Source organism: Hylobates moloch, unplaced genomic scaffold (genome assembly GCF_009828535.3).
Source record: "Hylobates moloch isolate HMO894 unplaced genomic scaffold, HMol_V3 SCAFFOLD_3, whole genome shotgun sequence".
NCBI classification, from domain to species: Eukaryota; Metazoa; Chordata; class Mammalia; order Primates; family Hylobatidae; genus Hylobates; species Hylobates moloch.
Window position 1 is genome coordinate 158,877,224 of NW_026652278.1, and position 17,053 is coordinate 158,894,276.

Consider the following 17,053-nt stretch of genomic DNA (forward strand, 5'->3'; position numbering starts at 1 on the left):
TTAAAAACTTTTATCATAACATTAAACAAATTTGTGATATAGTAATATATGTACTCTGTGTTAATATCTTAAATGACAAGGTAAATCATTTAAAATATAGACAAATTAAATATGATCTTGTAAATATTTGTCAGTGTGAAGGCTAACCATTTGTTGACTCTGCCCGATTCATGTTTAACAAGTTTTACAGTCCTATAGAGGATTAAGAATTGAAATTTGAACAGTGGGGATTTGTAAAACTTTAACATTTGAGTTTTCATCTTTTTCCAAGTTTGGTCAAGAAACAATTGTACGTGGGGAACACTGGAAAACAAAGTCTCATTGTTTGGGTCACCAATAAGAAAGTCCATGATTTCACTGTTAACTGAATAACTGAGAGGAAGAATTACCCAGTAGTTGGCCAGCTATCTTGCATAAGCATTGTTAGAAAAATTCCACGCAATCTCCAAAGGGGTTTAATAACTACCATGATTTCAAATTAGAGATGAGTATAAATATGATTTTGATACACCTGTGAAAACCATATTGTGGTATGAAAATATCTATGCTATTTGTGACAAAATGACAGATACCACTAGTACTATTTTCCTATATTTATAATTTAATGAAATGCTAAATTTTCACTAGAGATTAAAAACAAAAGATGGATTCTTTTTCAGTTCACTTTCATGGGCCCTGTAAATTCTATCCATAGGTCCCAGGTTGAGAACAACTAGAATGGAAGCAGGACAATGAGTGGTTTTGTAAAATGGAGCTATTCTTCTTCCTCTTTTTCATTCTAATTTTGAGGAGAAGGGTTGTCTTGCTTATGAACATAAATCACATTAAAATACACAAAATACACAGAGACTTGATGGGTCTGTCTTGCCAGCCTCTGACAGTGGAGCTTTGATTGGTTGTGGCTAAGGGATCAATTTCCTTTCTCTCTATGTGTCTTCTTTTTCCTCCTTAATCAAAGTGTTTCTTCTCATAGGGAGGCAAGTAATTTTTTAAATTATTCGATAATGAGAAAATTATATTCGATGTCATAAGAAAATAATTAAGTGGGAGGTCAAGAATGGAGGTTATGCAAATATTTAGATCAGATCATTTGTGAGATGATTTATTTGTAAATATACTGTATGTGCTGAACGTTTGTGTTCTAAGTTCATTGGTTGAAATCCTAACCCCCAATGTGATGGTATTAGGAGGTGGGGCTGCTGGGAGGTGATTAGGTCATGAGGGCAAACCCTGTGATGAGATTAGTGCCCTTATCAAAGAGATCCCAAAGGGCTCCCTCGCTCCTTCCATCCTGTGAGAACACAGTGAGAAGATGGTCATCTGTAATTCAGGAAGTGGTCCCACCCCAGGTACCAAATCTGCTGGCACCTTGATTTTGGACTTCTTAGCTTTCAGAACTGTGATAAATAAATGCCTATTGTTTAAGCCGCCCAGTCAATATCATTTTGTTATAAAACCAGAATGGACTTTATAATATATGTCATATGAAAATTAAGGGAAAATGATATTATGATGTCTGTATTGTCATTTTTTCAAGGAAAGTTATAGAATCGATTTGAGCACGAATATCCTGATAGTGCAAACCAATCAGACATGTTACTTAAAGAAATCTTGTCCTGTGAGGGAGTAGATGATATGGTCCAATAGATCTACAACTTCAATTGTACAACCCACCTTGGAGAGTAGCGTGGGTGTTCTTCAAACACTTAGGTATTCCCTGATATCAAGAGTGAAGTGCCCATTATTTATAATTCACAGAAACGGTGGACCTGTTTCCTCCAATCCTTTTAAAATTTAACATTACTCATTTTTTTATTAAAAAAACCTTTTTTCTATATAAAATACGGCTCTTATTTAACTTGCTGTCATGAAGACAAATTGAGCCAGTCGACTCAGTAGTAAAATAGACCTCTGTTCAAATGTAGTCAATAAAAAGTCCAGCTAAGTTGGCATTTTGCAAGGTTTGCATCAAAGCACAAGAAATGACAACTTGCTGAAGAGCAAACCAGGCAAAACAGACATCCAAGTTCGAAAGAAAGTTGAAATCTGGAAGGAATACCTGAGCTTTTTGAAAATGACAAGGAAAGCTGCACCTGGATTCTGCCGTGACCACCATGGATTCAATTCTATTACTTAGCCATATGGGACAAAGGTAGATCTCATGAGGTTTTTAGAAAGAACCTGAGGTATATTACAAGTGAGAATACATAATAAATCAATAGCCAGATGCTGCTGGCTATAATGGAATTTGTTGATCCATAGCAGAGACTTTGGATTAATTTTCAGTGTAAAAAATGCATCAGAAACAGCTGACTGAAACTTGTAGAAAACTGAAGTGAAGAATTTCTTATCTGATTAAAGACCGAGAGGCAGAAGCAATCTTCACTGGAGTGTGAACACTGTATTCACAGTTCCTGATTTTTTGCTAGTAATCTTAGATTTCATATGTTTTGATATTTCTTCCCTCCCTCCCTGACCAACCACACTCATTTGTAGTTTTGTGTGTGCACTCACGTATGTGGGCCATAGAATGTGTGCGAAGAAGAGGTAGATTTGTGCATATGAATTGTAAATTAACCAGAGCTACAGAGTAGACAGATCGGTAAGTTTATCGGGCTTTTATAGTCACCTACTAGAGTCCTTGATGAAGAGGTTATAGAGCTAAACATGGAGTTAGAGACATATGTCAGGCAGAATCCTTATTTAAGCATCTAAAACTACAAGTCCAAATATCCCTTGATATTTGAAAACACTATTGATGTCTATTATCATAGTGACCCCAATGGTTACAAAGACTTGGGAATTCACCAGTTATGTACAAGTGCCCTGGCTATTGCACACTTCACACTGCAAACTACCCTGTTAGGTGTGGGATTTAGACTTGATGCCAGTAGATGGAGGCATCGTGTAGGACCAGGGGTTGGGAGGTAAAGTATGTGTGATCAGGCACCAGAGAAAGGAGGAGAAAGAGGCTGGGATTTCTGTGGCATACTAATTTGGTGACATGGTTTGGATATTTGTCCCCTCCAAATCTCCTGTTGAAATTTCATTCTCAATGTTGGAGGTGGGGCTTGGTGGGAAGTGTTTGGGTTATGAGGGTGGATCTCTCATAAATGGCTTGCTCCCCTGTAGTGATGAGTGAGTTTTCACTCTGTTAGTTCACCCAAGAGCTGGTTGTTAGAAAGAGTCTGACACCTTCTGTCTTCCTTGCTCCCTCCCTCACCTATTGATATGCCAGCTCCCATTGCCTTCTGCTATGAGCAAAAGCTTCCTGAGGCCCCACCAGAAGCAGATGCTGCCTCCATGCTTCTTCTAAGCCTACAGAACTGTGAGCTTTAAATAAGCTTCTTTTCTTTGTAAATTACTCGGCCTCCAGTATTCCCTTGTAGTAAAGCAAACGATCTAATACACTTGGTTAAAGAAAGAGGAAAGCAGTGATTTTCATTTTGATGCAGCACTTTGGCCAGGCAGTGTTAGCATGAGTACATAAGCTGGTTATGTCAAGATGTCTAGCTGGGTTGCTTTTGCTGTTTTCTAGACTTTCCAGTCTTATTTTCTTTCATTTTGAATGAGGAACTGAATCTTTAATTCTGTTTTTTTTTTTTTTTTCAGTCTTGTTGCTTAACCATTTAATACTCAGCAGATCATCTGGCACATGTACTATTCTTTTTTTTTTTTATTATACTTTAGGTTTTAGGGTACATGTGCACAATGTGAAGGTTTGTTACATATGTATCCATGTGCCATGTTGGTTTGCTGCACCCATTAACTCGTCATTTAGTTAATAGGTATATTTCCTAATGCTGTCCCTCCCCCCTCCCCCCACCCCACAACAGTCCCGGGAGTGTGATGTTCCCCTTCCTGTGTCCATGAGTTCTCATTGTTCAATTCCCACCTATGAGTGAGTACATGCAGTGTTTGGTTTTTTGTCCTTGCGATAGTTTACTGAGAATGATGTTTTCCAGTTTCATCCATGTCCCTACAAAGGACATGAACTCATCATTTTTTATGGCTGCATAGTATTCCATGGTGTATATGTGCCACATGTACTATTCTAAGCTTTATGGATACCATGATGGATACATCAGTATCCTCAAAGAGTCTGAAATTGAAGTTGGAGATGTAAATAGATCATTCCTTCTTGCTTAATACTACAAGACTGGCTAGAGGCCTTCATTTTAAAGAAAGAAACTAACATTTGCTGAATTTTGACTGTGTCCAAGCACTGTACTAGGGACCTTAACATTCATTATATACCACATAATCCTGGAAAAAATTCAGTGGTGTGGAAGAGTCCCACAGCATGTCTACCAGTAGCTACCAGCTCTAACTAGATTTTTAGGCAACTTAAGGCTGAATTCACTGCTTTCTGAATGAGTCTTGGTCAAGCTACTTAACTTTCCTAAAAATCAGTGTCCCCAAAAGATTAAATTGGTTGTAATTAATAATATCTACTTCCAGGGTGAGAATCAAATGAAATAAAGTAATTTAAAATACTGAAATACTGAGCATACTATCATAATTCAATGAATGTTTCCTCTTCTACATTCTTTCCATTTTACATTAAAATTAAAGGAATTGTCATTTCACACATGGCTTCTCAGGGATAGAGCTCCTGTAATGTATGTATCATTGGCAACACTGGAAAGAATCCAGTGGAAATAAAAGCTGATGATCAATGGCCAGGTCTTGCCTTCAACCCTATCAGTGCTAGCTCCAGGGACATACAACTCCTGCTATATTGGGCATGAAATGATTTAACTGTTATGTTCTGGGCTGTGGTTAGCAGAGGGATGTTGAATGGTCTTACCTGGGTAGTGTCACGGCTCTGTGGGAACAGAGTTCCTTTTCAGCTACTTTAAAAAATTTAATTTTCCTCATCCCTTCCATTTTTGACAGCTGAAGAATGCTGCAGACATGTCAAAGCATTCTAGACCTAAAGAGAAAATAATCTCCCAGAGTGTTCAGAGGAGGTTTCTGATTGGCTCAGAAGCAACCCCTTAGACCTTCAGGGAGGAAGAATCACTATCAGGCCACAGTAAATATTAGAATTTATTGCCTATCAGTATGGGTAGTAAAATTTAATTTGAAAAGGATATATAAACACTTTTAGAAAATAGTACATATCTGCGGTTAAAAAATTGTGCTATAGATTTAGCTTGCTTAAGACTGTTGCTGCCCTTGCCAAATGTACTTTTATTTGTTACTTTAGACCTTTAAGATGACCTTGGTAGCTGTAAATGATATGCTTATATCTTTGTATTGTTTCAACACCTGTAAATGGCATCCTTTAATGCTCCATATTGTAGGCAGGAATATTATCTCTCTCATCCTTCTTTGTACCTCTTTTCTATCTCCTCTTTCTCATGGTTCTGTCATCAGTACCTTTGCTTTTCATTGTTAAGTTCAGCCTTGAATGTAAAAAGGGAGAGTGTAAGGCCATCTGGCAAAGAACTCAGGAACAAAGGTTTGAAGAAAAGTGAGGTTAAACAGTGTAATTCCTCTGGTGTTTACTTCTCTGATTATCTACCTCAGGATTCTGAAATGTGGTTGTGCAAGAGGATTACCTGGAGTGTTTCTTCAATAGGTAGTTTCCTGCATCCAATCCCTAGAAATTCTCATTCTGTCTATTTGAGGTGGGCATAGAGTACTTAATACTCATTAATCACTGCAGACGGTGGTGATGCAGGTGGCCCTCTGAGCATGCTGCAGGAAATATTTAATCTCTTTCCCTTGGTGATGGAGAATAACACTCCTTTTGGCCTCAAATGGCAGAAGATGCCATTTCGAATGTGAGCTGTGTGCCTCCTAAGTCTAGTGAAATGGCCAGCTTATCCTGAGAGCTCTGGAGTTGGTGGAAAGAATTGGAATCCAATAGTTGGTATCTAGAAGATAAATTTGTAGTATTGGATACATTTACCCATCATGCACAAGTTTATATCTTGGATTAATAGGATGCACCAAGTCATCAGGCACCCTAGAGGAGATCTTTCAGTGAAAACCAGCTGCTTTCAGAAGGGATTCAGTTAGCCTTTGCAGAGGTAACTGGAGCTACTTCCCAGGAAGACTCCTATCCTGATAGATTTACTGAACTCTGCAAAATACATCGAGGATATTTTCCCTTGCCCAGAAGAGATAATGGAGCTAGCACATGGCATTCCAATTATGTACTTCAAATATGTCAGAAGAGATGCCACTGGAACTGTCCCTTACTGTTGATGCCATGGCTGAAAGCTTAGATGCCCATCGATCTTTGTTTTTGTATAGTTAAGGGACACATTATAGGGAACCTCACTTAAAAAAATTATTTCAGGTTTGGGGGTACATGTGAAGGTTTGTTACATGGTTAAACTTGTGTCACGGGGGTTTGTTGTGCAGATTATTACGTCACCCAGCTATTAAGCTCAGTACCTAATACTATATTTTCTGCTCTTCTCCCTCCCCCAACCCTCACCCCTCAAGTAGACCTCAGTGTCTGTTGTTTCATTCTTTGTGGAACCTAACTTCTTTTCCAGTTAGCCTCAGGGACAAGTTACAGGAGCTAACAGATTTATTCCTGCAGGGCCACTTACATGAGAATGTATCAGTGAGGGTTCGATCAGGAAAACAGCCACTATGAATGCTGTGAATGAAGGCGTCTTACCTGATTGCGAAGATGGTGGGTAAGTGAAGGCCCAGTAGAGGGCGCTGGAGGATCAGAGAAAGAGCACCAACCAGCCTTCCTGAAGCACTGAGATGGGGGATAAGTCAGCTTTCAGGGAAATCAGAGAAGCTAGGTATACATCTGAGGACTCCAAAGGGAGAGGCCCTGGCTCTGATGCTTCCAAGGCAGATGAATTGGGTGCCAGTGGTGGGGGCGAGCATGCATTGGAGTGTTCCTTGTGGGCTAGAGGAGAGGTGAGCTCCAAAGGAGAGAGCTGTTCTGGGGCCATTCAAATTCTGTCCAAGAGGTCTCTGCAATAGAGCTGGAAGCACCACACATGAGCAGCCTATCTGAGAAAAATCTGTTGCTGCTGTCTAGATAAGCCTCTTTGGTGTTCTCCGGCGAGACTGAAGCACCCACACAAGCCATCCAAGGAAAGGAGTCGGTTTTGGTCATCCCTCCCAGCGAGAGGTGGCTGAAGACATCTGCAAATGCCAGGAAAAACCCGCTCCAGATTGTACTGGGGCTGACCTTGACTTTTCTTCCTTTATCTTCTCCACGCCTGGAGGGACCCATGTCAGAGCTAGAAAATCATCTGAGAGAAGAGGCAGTGAGGTGGGGAAACAGAAGAGAAGCTGAAATACACTCCATTACAACTTTCTGAGCTTGTCTAACCTAGGAGAGGCGAGGTGCTTTCACGTTAGGTAAAATTCACGCTTTGAAAAACATTGGACTAAATTGTATACATTTATTACTATTCTTACGATTGAAGGTAAATGGAGGCTTTTGAGTATTGAATAGTGATTGAAGAAGTTATGGACTTTATCAGAGAATTCATGCAGTGGCAGGGAAAGAACTGGCGCACAGAGTGAGTTTAAAGAGCAGTGGGATAAAGAATAAAGTTAGTTTCTGATTAAGTCACATGGTTATGAATGTTCAGCTTAGCAGTTACTTGCCATGGTAAAAATGTCAGGCAACCCGTAGTAGTTTCATCCAGCTTATTTTGACTCCAGTTTATTTATTTACTTGAAAGACAAGTAGAAGAAAAGAGTTTCTGAATATTTGGAAGATTTTGCTGAAGTAAGTAAATGCAGTTATATGTAGTTGAGGAGCATCAGATAAGACAAAACAGCTTTGTTGCAGAAGAAAATCTTGCTCAATGGCACTGGAGCTGCTGCCACGTCTTCACTGACTTATCCCTAGTTTTTAGAAGCTGCTGTTAACTTCCTTTGATGGTCTTTGATTGGTCAGTAGCTAAGTCTATAATATGAGCCTTTAGCTGCTTGGGAATTTCAGTCTTATTTTGCTATCTTCATCCTTTTACAACCTGTAAAATCTGTGCAATTGAGTTGAAATTTTTGATTTCTACTCAAGAATGCAGAAGATGAAGAGATAATATCATATATATAAATTATCTAAATTCCAATCTCCTTTTGTCTGAATTTGTAAACTCCTATATGCTTGTGAACCCCTTAGTATAGAGTTGGAAATTATATGGCTTATTCATAACAGGATAGAAATCTTAGACATAAAATTAGAAATAAAATAAACTGGAATATGACCTTAAAATAATCCTAATCTCTATCCTTTTTCCCTTGGAAAAACCCTAATTCTTTTTTTCTAAACTTAACCCTAACCATAATCCCCTAAATAATACAGGAACAATTTGATTATTAATTTTGTGACTATAAACATTTTTATTAAGCTTCATGTTTTTGAATATAAAGAAATTGTGAAAATGAAGCATTTTGTTGAACCAAAATTGCATTGCTAGTTCTTGAAAGCATGGGTTTCTATTCTTGTACTAAGTAAAATTTCTTGAAGTGTAAATCAAAAGCTAGTACCTAAAGAAAATTCTGGCTTTCCTGCTGGTTCACCCTTGCTTAATGTCCTATGCAGGGATGGGATGGGTACCCTCAGGGCGAAAGTACTGGTTAAGCTTCTTATGGTGTCTACAGCATGCAGGTCTGCCCTTGAGCCCAATGGAGAAATTTACTAGGATGCCATCTGAGAGTGTGAACCCAAATTGCCCTATTTCAGACCTTTTAAAATGCCCCTTTGAAAGAAGCGTCTATTAGAAAAAGCCACCTTGGGACAGTAATTGACATCTCATCTTCAGTATGCTTTCAGTGGTGTCCTTGAGTCGGATTTGATGGCTGAAAAGCAATGTACCTGGTTATTAGCTTTGCCCTTTGTAGCTCCCCTCCCTGAGCTGCAGCATAATGCTATGTTCTCAGTTTTTATGGAGGTCGCAACAAGAAAGAGGCATATGAAATTTGCTCCTTCATTTACTCCGACACCCTCTATTACATTATTTAATGTACTTTGTATAAATCCTCACATGAGCCATTCCTTTAGAATTTGGTTACAGGTAAAAAACTTGTCTCTCCTGAGGAATTCGTTGCTAAGCTTCTTTCTTTCAGGTTATAAGAACTCAGTATTATTTACAGACTTACATTTTATTTTTATTTTTATTTATTTATTTACCACTACACATTTATTGAAATGGCCACAATCCAGAACACCGCCAACACCAAATGCTGTCAAGGACGAACAGAAACAGGAATTCTCATTTACTGCTGGTGAGAACAGACAATGGTACAGTCACTTGGAATGACAGTCTAGGATTTTCTTTTTTTTTTCTTTTATTATTATTATTTTTTATTATTATACTTTAGGTTTTAGGGTACATGTGCACAATGTGCAGGTTTGTTACATATGTATCCATGTGCCATGTTGTTTTGCTGCACCCATTAACTCATCATTTAGCATTAGGTATATCTCCTAATGCTGTCCCTCCCCCCTTACATTTTATTTCTATGGTTCTGAAATACTATTGCAATTTATAAACCTTTTTAAGCCATTAGTTTACATGTTGTTCCAAATTATTTTTGGGAAGGGGTAAAAATTAATTAAACCAATAATATTCTGTGATTGTCCTAGTTTAGTAGACTTAAAATATTACTTTTAGAAAAACTACCTTTAAAAGATGTTCTAACTGCCAAGTTATTTAAAAGTATAACATAAAAATATCCTTATTTTAACATGGGGGAAATAACATTATCTACTTTATGGCACTATTGTGGTGATCACCTCCTCACCTAAAAAGAATGGTTGAATATTCTTCAATGTATTTACCCTTCATGTAGTACATAACAATATGTCTCACTCAAAGGGTGTGTTTATTTTCCCTATTTATTGCACTTTTGTTGTTATCATACATAATTATATCAAAAGTCAAGCCTTCATTATACAATAAGTACAGGTATACATGTATTCACAGTAAAAATAAAGTGATAGATTTACTGATTTTTAAAAACATATCCCCAATTCATTCATTTTTTAGACTCTTTTTGCCCATTCAAAGAAGCAATAAACAGTATCTAGTCTTTGTTGTTTTTCTGATATAATATTTTCTTCTTTTCATAATCAGCTGCACTTTTGTAACCTTTCTGAAAGCAATAATTACTTTGGTCTGTCTGTTCTTTTATTGCTGTAATACTCTTCTTTTCTCTTAAAAAATTTCAAAGAGCATAGAAATCAGTTCTCTAAATGAGTGAAACACATTTAAACACCTTAGATACCATGGTATCTAAGCAACTGTTTTTTGGCTAAGGTAATTTAAGTAACAATATGTTTGTGAAATATTAGAATGAAAACTTCCATAAATTTGTCTTTTATAAAAATAATAATTGTTATTTTTCATATCTGTTGACGAAATATATACTTTCAGGGAAAATTTATTGAAAGGTTACTTTCATTATTAAAAAACTTGGAACCATTTGGGTTTAATATCTGCTTCATGGAAGAACCTGGACTGATATATTAGTGAATTTTTTTAACTTTAAATTTTTTTTTATTATACTTTAAGTTTTAGGGTACATGTGCACAACGTGCAGGTTTGTTGCATATGTATACATGTGCATGTTGGTGTGCTGCACCCATTAACTCGTCATTTAACATTAAGTATGTCTCCTAATGCTATCCCTCCCCACTCCCCCCAACCCACAACAGGCTCTGGTGTGTGATGTTCCCCTTCCTGTGACTATATGTTCTCATTGTTCAACTCCCACCATTGAGTGAGAACATGCGGTGTTTGGTTTTTTGCCTTTGCCATAGTTTGCTGAGAATGATGGTTTCCAGCTTCATCCATGTCCCTACAAAGGACATGAACTCATCATTTTTTATGGCTGCATAGTATTCCATGGTGTATATGTGCCACATTTTCTTAATCCAGTCTATCCTTGATGGACATTTGGGTTGGTTCCAAGTCTTTGCTATTGTGAATAGTGCCGCAATAAACATACGTGTGCATGTGTCTTTATAGCAGCATGATTTATAATCCTTTGGATATATACCCAGTAATGGGATGGCTGGGTCAAATGGTATTTCTAGTTCTAGATCCCTGAGGAATCGCCACACTGACTTCCACAATGATTGAACTGGTTTACAGTCCCACCAACAGTGTAATAGTGTTCCTATTTCTCCACATCCTCTCCAGCACCTGTTGTTTCCTGACTTTTTAATGATGGCCATTCTAACTGGTGTGAGATGGTATCTCACTGTGGTTTTGATTTGCATTTCTCTGATGGCCAGTGATGATGAGCATTTTTTCATGTGTTTTTTGGCTGCATAAATGTCTTCTTTTGAGAAGTGTCTGTTCATGTCCTCGCCCACTTTTTGATGGGGTTGTTTGTTTTTTTCTTGTAAATTTGTTTGAGTTAATTGTAGATTCTGGATATTAGCCCTTTGTCAGATGAGTAGGTTGCAAAAATTTTCTCCCATTCTGTAGGTTGCCTGTTCACTCTGACGGTAGTTTCTTTTGCTGTGCAGAAGCTCTTTAGTTTAGTTAGATCCCATTTGTCGATTTTGGCTTTTGTTGCCATTGCTTTTGGTGTTTTAGACATGAAGTCCTTGCCCACGCCTATGTCCTGAATGGTATTGCCTAGGTTTTCTTCTAGGGTTTTTATGGTTTTAGGTCTAACATGTAAGTCTTTAATCCATCTTGAATTAATTTTTGTATAAGGTATAAGGAAGGGATCCAATTTCAGCTTTCTACATATGGCTAGCCAGTTTTCTCAGCACCATTTATTAAATAGGGAATCCTTTCCCCATTGCTTGGTTTTGTCAGGTTTGTCAAAGATCAGATAGTTGGAGATATGCGGCATCATTTCTGAGGGCTCTGTTCTGTTCCATTGATCTATGTCTCTGTTGTGGTACCAGTACCATGCTGTTTTGGTTACTGTAGCCTTGTAGTATAGTTTGAAGTCAGGTAGCGTGATGCCTCCAGCTTTGTTCTTTTGTCTTAGGATTGACTTGGCAATGTGGGCTCTTTTTTGGTTCCATATGAACTTTAAAGTAGTTTTTTCCAATTCTGTGAAGAAAGTCATTGGTAGCTTGATGGGGATGGCAATGAATCTATAAATTACCTTGGGCAGTATGGCCATTTTCACGATATTGATTCTTCCAACTCATGAGCATGGAATGTTCTTCCATTTGTTTGTATCCTCTTTTATTTCATTGAGCACTGGTTTGTAGTTCTCCTTGAAGAGGTCCTTCACATCCCTTGTAAATTGGATTCCTAGGTATTTTATTCTCTTTGAAGCAATTGTGAATGGGAATTCACTCATGATTTGGCTCTCTGTTTGTCTGTGATTGGTGTACAAGAATGCTTGTGATTTTTGTACATTGATTTTGTATCCTGAGACTTTGCTGAAGTTGCTAATCAGCTTAAGGAGATTTGGGGCTGAGACAATGGGGTTTTCTAGATATGCAATCACGTCATCTGCAAACAGGGACAATTTGACTTCCTCTTTTCCTGATTGAATACCCTTTATTTCCTTCTCCTGCCTGATTGCCCTGGCCAGAACTTCCAGCACTATGTTGAATAGGAGTGGTGAGAGAGGGCATCCCTGTCTTGTGCCAGTTTTCAAAGGGAATGCTTCCAGTTTTTGCCCATTCAGTATGATATTGGCTGTGGGTTTGTCATAGATAGCTCTTATTATTTTGAGATACATCCCATCAATACCTAATTTATTGAGAGTCTTTAGCATGAAGGGTTGTTGGATTTTGTCAAAGGCCTTTTCTGCATCTATTGGGATAATCATGTGGTTTCTGTCTTTGGTTCTGTTTATATGCTGGATTACATTTATTGATTTGTGTATGTTGAACCAGCCTTGCATCCCAGGGATGAAGCCCACTTGATCATGGTGTATAAGCTTTTTGATGTGCTGCTGGATTCGGTTTGCCAGTATTTTATTGAGGATTTTTGCATCAATGTTCATCAAGGATATTGGTCTGAAATTCTCTTTTTTGGTTGTGTCTCTGCCAGGCTTTGGTATCAGGACGATGCTGGCCTCATAAAATGTGTTAGGGAGGATTCCCTCTTTTTCTATCGATTGGAATAATTTCAGAAGGAATGGTACCAGTTCCTCCTTGTACCTCTGGTTGAATTCGGCTGTGAATCCATCAGGTCCTGGACTCTTTTTGGATGGTAAGCTATTGATTATTGCCACAATTTCAGAGCCTGTTTTTGGTCTGTTCAGAGATTCAACTTCTTCCTGTTTTAGTCTTGGGAGGGTGTATTTGTCGAGGAATTTATCCATTTCTTCTAGATTTTCTAGTTTATTTGCGTAGAGGTGTTTGTAGTATTCTCTGATGGTAGATTGTATTTCTGTGGGATCGGTGGTGATATCCCCTTTATCATTTTTTATTGCGTCTATTTGATTCTTCTCTCTTCTTTATTAGTTTTGCTAGCTGTCTATCAATTTTGTTGATCTTTACAATAAAACCAGCTCCTGGATTCACTGATTTTTTGAAGGGTTTTTTGTGTCTCTGTTTCCTTCAGTTCTGCTCTGATCTTAGTTATTTCTTGCCTTCTGCTAGCTTTTGAATGTGTTTGCTCTTGCTTTTCTAGTTCTTTTAATTGTGATGTTAGGGTGTCAATTTTAGATCTTTCCTGCTTTCCCTTGTGGGCATTTAGTGCTATAAATTTCCCTCTACTGCTATAAATTTCCGTCTTCACACTGCTTTGAATGTGTCCCAGAGATTCTGGTATGTTGCGTCTTTGTTCTCGTTGGTTTCAAGGAACATCGTTATTTCTGCCTTCATTTCGTTATGTACCCAGTAGTCATTCAGGAGCAGGTTATGCAGTTTCCATGTAGTTGAGCAATTTTGAGTGAGTTTCTTAATCCTGAGTTCTACTTTGATTGCACTGTGGTCTGAGAGACAGTTTGTTATAATTTCTATTCTTTCACATTTGCTGAGGTGTGCTTTACTTCCAACTATGTGGTCAGTTTTGGAATAGGTATGGTGTGGTGCTGAAAAGAATGTATATTGTGTTGATTTGGGGTGGAGATTTCTGTAGATGTCTATTAGGTCCACTTGGTGCAGAGCTGAGTTCAATTCCTGGGTATTCTTGTTAACTTTCTCTCTCGTTGATCTGTCTAATGTTGACTTTGGGGTGTTAAAATCTCCCATTATTATTGTGTGAGAGTCTAAGTCTCTTTTTAGGTTTCTAAGGACTTGCTTTATGAATCTGGGTGCTCCTGTATTGGGTGCATGTATATTTAGGATAGTTAGCTCTTCTTGTTGAATTGATCCCTTTACCATTATGTAATGGCCTTCTTTGTCTCTGTTGATCTTTGTTGGTTTAAAGTCTGTTTTATTGGAGAGTAGGATTGCAACCCCTGCCTTTTTTTGTTTTCCATTTGCTTGGTAGATCTTCCTCCATCCCTTTATTTTCAGCCTATGTGTGTCTCTGCACGTGAGATGGGTTTCCTGAATACAGCACACTGATGGGTCTTGACTCTTTATCCGATTTGCCAGTCTCTGTCTTTTAATTGGAGCATTTAGCCCATTTACATTTAAGGTTAAAATTGTTATGTGTGAATTTGATCCTGTCATTGTGATGTTAGCTGGTTATTTTGCTCGTTAGTTAATGTAGTTTCTTCCTAGCATCGACAGTCTTTACGATTTGGCATGTTTTTGCAGTGGCGGGTACCAGTTGTTCCTTTCCATGGTTAGTGCTTCCTTCAGGAGCTCTTTTAGGGCAGACGTTTAAGTCTGCAGAGGTTTCTGCTGCCTTTTGTTTGGTTATGCCCTGCCCCCCAAAGTGGAGTCTACAGAGGCAGGCAGGCTTCCTTGACCTGCGGTGGGCTCCACTCAGTTCAAGCTTCCCCTCCGGTGGCTTTGTTTACCTATTCAAGCCTCAGCAATGGCAGGTGCCCATCTCCCAGGCTCGCTGCTGCCTTGCAGTTTGATCTCAGACTGCTGTGCTAGCAATGAGTGAGGCTCTGTGGGCATAGGACCCTTCGAGTCAGGTGCAGGATACAATCACCTGGTGTGCCGTTTGCTAAGACCATTGGAAAAGCACAGTATTAGGGTGGGACTGACCCAATTTTCCAGGTGCCATCTGTCCGTCACCCCTTTCCTTGGCTAGGAAAGGGAATTCCTTGACCCCTTGCACTTCCCGGGTGAGGTGATGCTTCGCCCTGCTTCGGCTCATGCTCGGTGCACTGCACCCACTGTCCTGCACCCGGTGTCCATCAATCCCCAGTGTGATGAACCCGGTACCTCAGTTGGAAATGCAGAAATCACCTGTCTTCTGTGTCACTCACGCTGGGAGCTGTAGACTGGAGCTGTTCCTATTTGGCCATCTTATATTAGTGAATTTTTAAACTCATACTTCCATAAGTTAAAATTGCTTCAGTCTTCTGCTTTCTCATGAATTTTTTGGAGTTCATAGAAGCTTAATGACTCCATGTATCAATGAGTCAAAACAAGTTATATTGATTATTATACCTACTGTGTGTAGGACCCAACCACCAGGCTCATGCAATATTCAGGCTATCACCACATACAATTATTGGTCATAGCAATCATGAAAACATTGAGAAAACAATGAATAGTTTCCTTCCTGCCTCTCTTTCAATCTTTCCTCCCTCCTTTCCTGAAAAATGAAAGCCTCTGAATGAGTTTGTTATTTTTGGTACCTCACATATATACAGAGTAAATGGGAATCTTTCAGTCTCCATGTCCAGCTAAGTTACTGTTTACTTTTTCTATTTCTAGCTCTCCTAGGAAATGTGTGTCAAGATTCATACAATTAACCCAGAAGGAAGCAATTTATTTCTGTAAATTATTATTTAGCTGTATGATCTTTTCTTATCCCTCTACCATGGGCAAGTTGAAATTGAAATTCTATATTCCTAAAATAATTAATAATCCAGAAAGGAGCTGTTTTTTTTTTTTTTTTCTATTTAAACACCAACTCTAGCAAACTAGAATAAAGTGTCCTGCAGTTTAGATACAGTTTGGAAATATTTGCAGTGCTGAGACTTGGTTACAAAGTTGGTAGCAGAGATGGTTAAAGATTGACCATATTGCGTTCTGCTTTGGGCAAATCTTAGGAAAGGACCAAAGTGCTTAAATTCAGAGTACAAATTTATTCACTAAACTAGTATTTATTTTGCTCTACTAAGTGCTAGGCATCTTATTTTTTTCAGATTTTGCTACTGAGGATACATAAGTGAATAAATTCTTCTCCCATGGATGTAACAACAACAACAACAAAAATCTAGATTTATTATTATTGAAGCCGTCAGCTACAGTATATATTTGATTATTTTAACATGCAGATATCAAATTGCCAAACAACGCTTTATCTAATGGCTTGGATGAATCCTAATTTTTAATAAGAAATAAAACAGATATTTATTTTTTGACTTTCAATTAGGTGGGTAGAAAAATAAATTTGTATAATTGTTTTTTACTTATTTAGGTTCTATGATAAATGGCTATTTTTTACATAGTTGATATGTGTGTTTATATATAATGTATAATTTAAAAAGAAGTTTCATTATATTCATTTTATTCTACTCTATAGAGCTAAAAGTAAGCAACGGATATCTACTTAAAAATGTTATGTTAAATATAGTGAACTCCAAGTTTCTCTTCAAAGAATCAGTATGTCAGTATATTCAGCTCTCCTATTCTCTGTTCTCTATTTTAAAGTTTAACTTCCTAGTTCTCTTCACCCTCTTGCCTCTAGTTTCAGTAAACAACCCCCTCCTTGCCTCTATCACCTTCACGCCTGGTCACTTGCTCTGACCTCAGTCATCCTGAGTCACCTGTTCTGTAACTATTGTTCCCACCAAACTACTTACCCCGCCACTCTGACTTGTACCCATGCTCTCTTTAAAATAGCCAGTCGGAATTAGCTTAGACTGTGTGGTCCAACCCTAGCCAATAGGGGAATGACACAGCAGTAGGGGCTACCTGCGTTAGGGATAAGAACCCCTTCCCCTCCCTTGTTCAGGTGCGCTCTCGCCATTTCTCCATTCACGAGTCGTACCCTTCTATAGAAGTAAAAATTGCCTTGTTGAGAAAATTAAATTTATGTTCGAGTGC